At 36.5% G+C, this 10,303-nt stretch overlaps 1 protein-coding gene across 2 annotated transcripts in view; it reads left to right on the forward strand.

Moving 5' to 3' along the window:
- Positions 1-8,906: 8,906 nt before the first annotated feature.
- LOC140328533 (uncharacterized) overlaps positions 8,907-10,303 on the forward strand; it is a 17,702-nt gene continuing 16,305 nt past the window's right edge. The window contains exon 1 of one of the 2 annotated variants that reach the window (XM_072408212.1): positions 8,907-9,151. The gene's annotated coding sequence lies outside the window, so the exon portion shown is untranslated. Of the gene's footprint in view, positions 9,152-9,218; positions 9,367-10,303 lie in introns of those variants that run through there. The other variant, XM_072408211.1, reaches the window with a different exon arrangement.

The following is a 10,303-nucleotide window of genomic DNA, read 5'->3' on the forward strand; positions in this document are numbered from 1 at the left end:
ATATATATATATATATATATATATATATATATATACTTTACTGTGGAACAGATTAGCAACCATGCTTCTATCTTGAAATGTTTCTCCATGATTTTTGTGTTAACGGTTTTCCGATTTGCAACCTGAAATAAAAATAATTTAAGTAAATGACTTATCCTTGTATTCTGCTGCTATTTCTGGGTCAAGCTGTTCTTTGGTGTTTTATGCTGCATTCTATAGACTACTCCTCAGAGTCTTTTTCATTTAAAAAAGGACCCTACTTATTGATTTAGGGTGTTCTGTCCATCTGCATGGACAAGGACCTACCTGCTCATGTGGTGATGTTGCTCACACTGAATATTTTGGGTCCACTCTATACCGCAATTTTTAATACTCATTTTGCTTGTGACAGAGTTAAGGTCCTAGGTGGCACTTGATATATTGGTTTGGATTTAACATAATTGTTAACATTGGCTGGGTTTTCTGCTGCCCCTGAGTATCCCCTGGCATACTTACTTCTCAGCTCAGATCCAGTCTGAGGTCCATGCAGATAAATGTATGTTTTGACCAGGTTTAGTCTGGCTAAATGGATTTTAGTTTTGCCCCTGACAAATCACTTGTTACTGTGGAGGGGCTCAGTTTGTTCATAAACCGTTCATAGGTTGGTGAAAAACACAGAGCTGTTACGTTATTGCACTTTTATAGCCTAAGTTAGGAAGCCAAACAGACGTGTAGCCAGCATCCAACAGACAAGAATTATTGGTGATTTGTTTGACCATTTGTTTTGACCATTGTTGTACATGATCTTAGTGCTGAACTTGTTACCCAATCATGGGGTGGTTCTTTCCTTTGTTGGAGAACTTCATTTAACCACACATTGCACAACCCCCACAACACACCCTTACGGAGTATGAGTAAGTGAAAGCCCATCTCCACCTTCCTCTTTTGGTGCTTCATGTGTTTCTATTAAACAGATGCTTACTTGAGCAACACTTGTTTAGGAGAACAATGAACTTTGACTTATTTTAAATTAATATTTAATGGGACTCTAGTTTCCCCTTTCAAATGTTAAATCTAGAATGTCTTTAATTCAAAGTTATACTAAGGATGCCTTAGAGAAAACAGAATGATTTAATGGGGCCAAGACCAAAAGCTGACATATTGGTCAGTTTAATTATAATGTTAAAATGTAATTGCATCTAAAACTGGGAAGCCCTCTTTCTCTTTTCCAAGTATGAGTGCAACTTCTAGAATAACAGAAGCACTTGGGGCCAATCTGGTGAGTTGCATGCATAAGTGTTGAAAAGGAAACAGTTGTGAGGAGAGAACAGTAAGAAATAAGATGAATGTCATCAGTTTGCTGCTGTTTTATTTGTTTGATTTGGGAGAAGGATGTGTTCAGTGTTTAAGCCGTGTATTACAGAAGAGAAAATGCAGGTGACCAACCTGACTGCATTGTCTGGCAGGGCTTTGTAAATCTCAGGACTGAGTAGACAAAGATGTACATCCTATAACTTTATATTTAGCTGTTTGCTTGGACTTCAGCGTTATATTGGAAATATATAAAGTAACGGATATAAAGGTGTTTTTTAATCATATCTCTAGCACTTCTAACTCTAAGCTGCTTTTTGGACAATTACTCTGACTAATTTGTTCCCTTTTTGTAGGTTACAAAATGAATTATCCCTTGTGGTCAGGAAAACCTACCAAAAACACTTCCAGTCTGTGGGTCGGCATTACTATCTGTCATCTTCCTTGGAGTGCCATCAGCGTGATCCCAAGGGCTTTGATTTTAGGAAAAGCTTTGGGAGGATGACATCTGCTCTCTTTACAACAGCTTTGTTGAGCATCTCCAACAAATCTTCCCATTGTAATCTGCTGATTGTGTGCTTAGGTGCCAGAACCGCTGGCCAATATGTAGTTCACAGCTGGAATATTGCCACTGTAGGAAGCAGGAACAAGGAGGCTGAAATATGGAGGCATTGCCAGCTGTGTTCTGATGTGGAAGTTATGAGTGGGATCTTCTTTAGAAACACGATGATCTCATTTCTTTATCAAAGAAGAATGAGTCAATGAGTAGTTTATTGAACAATACTTAACTATAAAAGCTAACAATCTAAAAATACTAATGTAAAGATTTTGATTGGAACTTGGTAAGAACCTAAATAAAAGCTCCAACCTTTTTAAAGTAATTCAATAAATATACCAGTACAAGCGCACTCCAAATTATTATAATCCTAAATAAAGTGTATCCATTTAAATTGTGGATACAGTGGGGAAAGATCGGAACTCCTGCTTGTGTTTTACTGTAGTTGTAGGTGCTGTTGAAATCTCTGGTTAAAATGTCAGGACAGGATGTGGAGAAAACTTTCTAACCCAACATAGACTTGTGCTGCATAGGTAAAGTCACAATGTCTCTTTAAGGTAAACTTATGTGGAAATAAATATGAGCATATGGCTTCATGGCGCCCTAACCCTACGTTTTCCACCCAATGAGCTGGAACTCTTTAGTGTGGTCAGTGCATTTGGGCTTAACATCACTTTTTTTTGAATGGAGCTTTCTTTTTACCCATGGGTCACCTCCCAAAATCCAGAAATGTTCTCTCTTGTTTGATGGAGTCTCCCACTTCCTTTATCAACATTTTTCAGGCCTGGTGGCTTGTATTTTGCAAGTAATGTGGGAGAGTTACATGTCCACAGTATCGTTTTCATGGTGAGGCAGGATAGGACATGGAAAGTAAGTGGGGTTGGTAAAGGGGGCTTTTATAAATTGGATCTAATATACAGCTCCTGAAATCTGGAAAGTATAAACATTTCAAACTTTCATCTTGACAATGACTCAATAGCCAGTGAAGTCAAAGTGTTATATTTCCAGAGCTTGCAAAAATAAGGAAGCAATGGCAACATGCTTATTTCACCACAGGTTCCCTTTAACACAAAAAAACATAGTTTTCTAAAAATTCCTGCTGCATATTTGTGTAATTCTCCAACTGTATCTGTAAGAACACCCCACAGATTTCTCAAGATCCTTATTTATACCAACTAGTTCTCAACAGATGGTCTTGTGTTACCATTGTTAGTGGAGAAGCTTTGCACAAGTATTCCATACCTTGCCAACACACTAGTAGTAAACTTGTCAGATCAGCCATGTTTGAAAAATAGTCTTGTCCCACCTTGTCTCCGCCCTTCTCATTCTGCTCTACTTCTTCTGCATTGACAGAAACTTCAGGGGTGGCAAGAACCAACCATAAAAGTTCATGAAGCAATTCACAGAGTTTTGAAGATCTTATAAATTTAGCCTGATTGTGCCACATGCTGACCAGCCTTCCATGTCTCTTAGGTTGGTATAACAAATTAAAAGTGGAGATACAGATTACTACAAATAGTGACAAGAAACAAAGTGGTTGAAAAACATATTTCTCTTTATTGTATATGTAAACCCTTGCTGAATGGCATTTAGTTTTCTATAGTATAAACAGGTATGAACAACTGGTACTTTCATCCTTTATTGCATAGTAGCCCATCTAAACATCCACAGCCTTTTCAAGCTATTTCCTGTTTAAATACATGCATTCCAGTGTGGGCTGATAGAATATCTCAGGGCAAATGTTCTAACAGTGACAACGGTGCTTGTATGATATGTGTTGGCACAGGGGTTTGAGATCCTTATATGGGGAGCATGTAACAAGGTGGGAGATAATGACAGAAATTTGTCATACTATACAACTAAGATTTTCATTTACATAAAACAACAAATTTAAACGTTTGAAAATAACCCTTCAAGTACATTATCATGTTAAAGTTTATTTGAGATTATAGAGACTGGGTTTACATCAAGACATTACAGTATGTGTTTTCCAAATGCAACAAGTTGCGCAGTTGCTGTTTGAAGATTTGTATGTCCTCATTTGCAATCATGTGCAAAGCTGGTTACCTATAGTGTGATTTTATCCTCCCAATCACATAGCATCAGTTTTGTATGTGCCCAGAGCAGCCAACTGTGCAACTGTGAAGGTTTGCCATCTAGGGCCCTTGAGAGCACTCATTGGAGGTGCTGTGAAATGCTGATCCAGTGCTGCAGTTTGCCCATACTCACCAGTCCTCTCTTGCTGCATCATTATCACTTCTGGCTCCTTTTCTCTATTCATAACTGAATAATATCCACTTAACGCAGGAAGTGATGGGGACACCAAAAAACGCTAAACCACATGGAACATTTCTAATCACCAAAAAATATTCCAATATATTTCTCCACCACGTGATTGTCCTAAAAAAGTTAACTATTAGTTAATAATGAAAACCCTAAACATGATACATAATTAACAACTCTCGCTACTGTTGATAGAGCAGCAAGGAGTATGTCAGACCTGCATGTAGACCACTTTATTTATGTAGAGAGCAGCAGGTCTCAGGAATTTCTGTTACACTGTATTAAATGTAAAGTGTATCTAAATCTCAAACCAAAAACGGCAGCTAACCAGTTCTCTGATGTGGTGGCTTAGTGACATTAGTTTTATTCAATAAAGTTTTTATTTTTTAATTTTTACCTGGTGATTCCATTAACACACGTCCAGTCCTAGTACGAAAACATTCACTTGCCCTTTTGTATCCAAACAATAGAAGCAGTACAGAACTCTGCATAGCAAAGAGGTTCTAACGCCATGCTTTGTGCACACAAGCAGATTCACTGCTAATTTTGCACTCAAACACTTACCAGTAAACAGTATTTGATTGGTCAGAACCCTTAAAGCACTGCACACACGTGTATAATTTTCTGTCAGTATGATGTGCTGCATTGTACCCCCCCATATAAAAACATGGTTTTCTACTTGAATGCTCCTTTCTTCTAGTGAGTCTGTTATGAGCTAAAGATGAGTAGGTGCAGCTGTGATAATTACCCCCTCCCCCAATTTTTGCTACATTTGTGGCAAATATACCCCAATGCAATGCAAGAAATGCAATTTGATCAATGCAAGAACATGAAAGAATGGCTTTTGCTGTGCTTATGATTTGGCGTGAGCCAAAAAACCATCACTCGGACTGCTACTCTTGTATGAGTAAAATTGCTTGGTTTTTGAAAAATACTAAGTTAAAAATCATCTATCCTGATTGTGAATCTGCTCTGAAGCCAGTGCCACATGATGCAGAGAATCCAGTACCAGTCCCTCCTACATCTCGATGTTGATGTTAATGAATGTTATTAACCCCAATTTGAAGAGAGTAAGCCACATTTTTTAAGCCAATCAGATTTAAATGATCTAGTAAGGGACCGATTTTTGTCAAAAAAGAACTCTGAACTGTTAGCCTCCAGATTAAAGGAGTGGAATTTGCTACAAAAACGAAAACTTTACACTTTTGTGATCGTCACACAAAGTTTGCAGGTTATTACAAGCACTTAAAATTCATTTCCCACTTACATTCCCATCTGGACTTCTTCCCACAAAATTTTGATGATGTGAGTAATGAACAAAGGGAGAGGTTCCACCAGGACATTTCTGTTATGGAAATGATATCAAGGCCGGTGCACCCCCAACATGATGGGCCACTACTGCTGGTTTCTGTAACAGGAGAAAGCAGAGAGCCACAAACGCAAAAGCAAGTGCCTGAAACACTTCTGAAGTGTACATGTGTGTTGAACGTGTTGAATCTGTTGAATGTTATTGCAACATAAAACTAAGTTTTTGTAATGTCATGGAACTATGAGGCAAAAGTTAGTTATGTATAGAGATTACATACTAACAGGGGCACAAGAGAATGTAGCTAATGGCGTCTATATGCGTAATTATTTAAGATCCTGACATCTCAGGTAAAATCGGGCTTCAGATTTGGATTCAGCGCACTTGATTTAGTATAGGACACATGGATTAGACCAAGTTGCTGACAATAATTATTTTTTTGTATGTGATGTAGTGAATTTTTCCCAATTTGCCTCTGTACACTGTTGGTATTAACTGATTTGCCTTGTTCTAGTTTTGGGCTTTAAGTTCCATCATTGTGATTTGTATACAGCCTGATGAAGACTCCTGTGTTGTCTTGAAAGCTGGAATCTTTAATCACATACACATTAGCTAAAAACGATTATCACTTCAACTACAACCTGCATTTCACCACTTGAGGATTTTAAGAAAAGGAAATTGTAATGCTAGGGTCCTGGATCTCAAAATGTAATGATCAGATCCCATAGAGATCCTCACATTTTTTTGTCTCTTTATTTATGCAATTAATCCAAAAAACAGATAATGTGTGTGATTTAAATCCACAAAGTATCAATGAAATATATGCACACAATAAAAATAATGAAAAATAACATTTTACTTTGCTAATATCAGATTATAAACAGTCTAATTTCCTATTAAGAGGTTCCACCTTTCTTAGGTAGAGAACAGCTACAGAACCCCTACAGGCATAAGATACTGTAGGCAGCTGAGTTTCAACATTGCCCCTCAAGCCCTCCTAACTCAGACAGACTGAGAACTGGTTAAATGCTATAAAATACCAACAACATTTGTTCTGTGATACTAAAACATAGTCTCTAGAAGCATCTCACTAATGCTTGTTTAAATCAGCTTAACTTTCAAGATGGTCATTTATTTTGTCCTCCCTTTCAAGCTAATAACCTGATAAATTGATATATTTAGCTGTCAAAAAGACAGCCAGGAATTGCATTGCAGAAGCAGCTGTTAAAATGCAACTGTTTTCTGTGTTTCCAGATAATATTACAGTGTAACGATGTACTGCTACATTGCATTTATTATTTAATTTATTTTTAGATCAAGAGTGTGACCTTTAATCTGCACATGACTTCATTTAGGTCATGTTTAGACCCACAGCACCTTGCCAGCTGCTTGGCTATCACATAACAGCACTGATTCTTGAAGAATTTAGCTTTTGCAGATTGACAATAGGCAGCATTGAGCGGTACTGAAGTGCAAACTTCCCTCCCTATCCATTTTCTGTTGGGCTACTATGGGTAGATTAGACATGTAGCATCTTCCCTGCAGCAGCAGTTAGGTGGTATGAGGACACGGTAACTGATTTTAATATTTCTCTTCTTCTTCACTTTAATAATATTTTTTCTGTTGATTTATTTTACCATCAATATTTTTTTTTCACTTTCATTAGTTTGTTATAGTTTTCTGTGTTGCATAGATAAATGCAAAAATGTATCAACACAAACACCCTTACTTTGTGCTTAGCTCTTATTGCAATGTATCAGGACCATCATTTTAGTGTCATTATTAACAGGACAAATGATAACAAAACAGAAAAAAGATGCATTTTCAACTGGGAAAAAACATTTTTTTAAGCCTGTAATATCATTTAGTAGATAACATACATTGTGATATATTTATAAACAACTTGTATAGTGATTCATTCATTGAAAATACGTGTTTGTTCATTGAGTGAACTAAGCAACACTGAGAGTTGTGTGAATTGGTAATTGAATTTTATTGAGATGAATGTAAACATTGCATGTAACACAATTCTCTACTTATTACCTTTTAATGTATATACAGTATCCCCATCTCTAGTTTTATTTTTTATTTTTTTTCCCCCAAATACGTTCACCATATCTAGTTGATACTTTCCAATTACATTTAATTTTTCCAAACACATGGTAAGTTCATCTGCAAATAAATTTTACATTCACCCATATAATTGTTTATAAAAGTACTCCCATTGCATTGCCTCTTTATAAACCTCCCATTGTTTATTGCACAGCAAAATTCAGATTACAAGAGGAAGGGCAGTATTGCATCCCAATGGAGATTTACTATGTTGCACATGGCATTGGTGGTTTATGAGATGATGGAAGAGAACAAGTTTGACCTGATTTGCTAATCTGAGTTGTTGCTCCTTAACTATCAAGTCACAGTCTGTTCTTGAATAATATGTGTTTTTTCACCAAACTAAATAAAACTGGGGTCAGATCTTAACAGTATTGTCAGATAAAATAGGGGTAAAGCTCTCCAAGACTAGAGAAGATCCTGGGAGAACCTGTGTAACCCAGCAATTATGGGATGGATTTTGTCCAGGATTGAAAATATTTGCCAAATAGAAAATTATTTTAAGAAATACATTTCAGGTTTGCTGGATCACCCAGGTTTACCCCATGACAGCCTATCTTTTCCCAATGACTGTATTGGAAAATGTATGTTAACAAACCTTGACATTGAGCATTTTTGAATACGTATTCAGTAATGTTATTCTGCTTAGAGCCAATGCTCTCCTTAGATTTTTTCCCAGAAAGAGCTTATTTTATTCAGTATTTGGACCAAAATACACAGTCAATGATATTGTATAGATTGTGATTGATTACCATTAGCCAAATTGAATATCATCATTAAAATCAGATATTTGACAGCTGAATACAAGAGGCTAAGTTGTATTATGGCTTCCAGTTCTGCACATGCTGAGATGAAGCCCAACCTAAGCAGTACCATGCCAGGATTTCTATGGCTAAACTGTCATATTAAACAACTTTAGTGGGCAGCAAATCCTTAGCTATATAACTGTGTAGTAACTGAGAACAAATGTCATTTTAATTTGGGAAGAAGTTGGTTCCCCATTTACGATCTGAGCCACCTTCTGAAGGGACTCCACAGGGGCAGATTGATTATCTGTAGCCCTTAAATGTCATTGGAACTTAGATACCTGGGCCAAATTAAGTAGTTACCCTAACTATAATTATATAATTAGTTTGTCAGTTTGAGAACCTGCACAGGTGTGCACATCTCCAGTTCTCTGCTGCAAAGTTTTTTTTTATTTTCGTTTGGCATGGGGTATTGTGAGTGAAAACCTAAAAAGATGTATTGGGGTTCACAAAGGTAACCTCAACAGTATTGTTAGAAATGTTGTAGGTGATGTTAAGCTTTTATTAAGAGAGGTGAAATGAATAGTTGAGGCACAAGGAGCCATGAAATTCCGGATCTGTATGTGTGTTCCATAAACTGCTTTGCTTCCTAAATAAATCTGACTCTGCCATCCACTGTGGAACTGTGGAGCTTCTCATTTCAAGAAGAACAGAAATAGGGATGCAGTTTTTTTGGTGAATGAAATGGATTTTTGTTCCAATGCAGGACTAATACTAGTACAACATCTCCCCTGTCCATGAAATTTCAAGCTTAATCACTGGGAAATCCCATTCTGCAGTCAAGCACGCAAGAGATTGGTGAGTGCTGTTTTGTGAATTTAAACAAAGTACCATGACTTCTAGCTCCTGGAAAAAATGAAGAATTTTAACCCATTGACACATCCCCCTCTGCTGATTCATTGATCTAAATGCTTTAAATAGAGGGAGGGGTACAAGCTTTTTCCTTAGTCTGTACAGCTGCAGAGCACAGAAACAGCTCCAGCATCACTTTAGGATCATATTCAACTACTGGGGTAGGTAGTATGTGGATTTTATGAATTTTAATGTCATACAGTCATGTTTAAATCTAATGTTCTACATATTTATGTAGATTCTGAAATAGGATCAATGTAAGGAAAAGCAGAATTTCTGAATTTTTTGCACACATTACTGTAGTTTTGAACTGAACTGTTTTGAGTTAACTTACAAGGAGTTTAAAATAATAGATAACAGTTGTTGCAATTATTGATCAGAATAGGAAGTGATTCTAACATCTGTTTTACAATGAAATAAAGTTATAATTAACATTAGAATTCAATTATTAGAATTGTAACTGATATTTAAATTAATACACGCTGTGGGTCTACAATAACGTGTAATACAACCAAATATTTTATTTCTGCTCATTTTTTTTTTATAATCAATGATTGTTCCATTCACAGAAATATTACATTTAGATGGGAAAATATTCCTTTTACAGTTTCTAGTACATCTAATCTCCCGCAGAATGCTATTCAGCCCTCAGTAATTCTAGTGAAACCGGTCCAAATGTGTACACAAAGAAACCAGGGCAATCTAATAACACAAACTGCTGAAGTGCAGAAATATCAGACTTGAAAGAGCAGTGCTGGACTCTTTCCATTCAAAATGACGTTATTTCTGGAAGGATACAATGCATGTAAAACACAATATTGGGACCACATGAAACTGTTTGTCAGGAAATCCTTCTAAAACATGAAGACAATATCTTGGCTGCTTGTTAAGTGTCTGTAAGACAAAATGTAGCCTGTTCTGCTCTGAAGAATAACAATGACTTAGGACCGAAAACTATTACCTGAATTGTTTTTTCATTTTCTCACATTTTGTTTATTTTCCATTGCTGTGAATATTACAAATACAAATTACAAATGAAATTGTACTGCTATATGTAGCTTTTCTCAGTGAGTTTTCATTGACAGCACAGGCTCCTGG

This window comes from Pyxicephalus adspersus, chromosome 4 (assembly GCF_032062135.1).
Source record: "Pyxicephalus adspersus chromosome 4, UCB_Pads_2.0, whole genome shotgun sequence".
NCBI lineage: Eukaryota > Metazoa > Chordata > Amphibia > Anura > Pyxicephalidae > Pyxicephalus > Pyxicephalus adspersus.